The sequence below is a fragment of the Tachypleus tridentatus genome, chromosome 12, assembly GCF_004210375.1.
Source record: "Tachypleus tridentatus isolate NWPU-2018 chromosome 12, ASM421037v1, whole genome shotgun sequence".
Lineage (NCBI taxonomy): Eukaryota > Metazoa > Arthropoda > Merostomata > Xiphosura > Limulidae > Tachypleus > Tachypleus tridentatus.
In genome coordinates, this window is record NC_134836.1 from 101,770,127 (window position 1) to 101,770,868 (window position 742).

The window sequence follows — 742 nt, forward strand, 5'->3', positions numbered from 1 at the left end:
TGTTATAATTTTGCCTACAAAGCACCAGTTTGTATACGAAATACGACGATTCTTCTTCTCAGAACGAGTACCATAACTCAATTATAATAATATACTATATCAGAGGTTAGAGTAGACAAGAATTGTATGAAATGAAATTGTTAATATTGACTTTATTCAGCATAAGTAAACTATCTATGAATATAAAAAACAAGACGTGTATTTTCACGACGAGGTGGCCGAGTGGTTAAGGCGATGGACTGCTAATCCATTGGGCTCTGCCCGCGTGGGTTCGAATCCCATCCTCGTCGAATATCACATTTTCATCTTTCGATTATATTTAGTCTTATTTTGCCCCCGCGCCCATTTGCTCAGCGGCATGTCTGCGGATTTACAACGCTAAAAACCGGGTATTGATATCCTTGGTGGGCAGAGCACCATTGTGTAGCTTTGTGCTCTAGAAATAACTATTTATGAAAGAAAAGATAAAGCCTTAAGTGATAGTTTTAAGAAATTTAGCAGGTGATCCTTCCTAGATTTTCTGGTTTTGTTTGTAATACGTTTTTAGCAGTTAATTCTAGAACGACAACTCAGAAATTAAACTAAGCATTTGTAACGAAAATGAAGTCGTAACAGTTCTATCTTTAGCATCAAGAATGGTACTGAGTGCCAGACGAAAATATTTTTTCCTAATTTAATTGTTGTTGTTTTTTTACCTATTAAGAATAGAACCATGAATATGTGAAACATTCTGTCTGTCTGT

The 742-nt window shown here is 35.6% G+C and overlaps 1 non-coding gene across 1 annotated transcript; it reads left to right on the forward strand.

Annotated features, from left to right (window-relative positions):
* The first annotated feature begins 208 nt into the window (after positions 1 to 208).
* Positions 209 to 290, forward strand: TRNAS-GCU (transfer RNA serine (anticodon GCU)). Its single transcript has one exon. It is a non-coding gene; the product is annotated as a tRNA-Ser (tRNA).
* Positions 291 to 742: the final 452 nt, after the last annotated feature.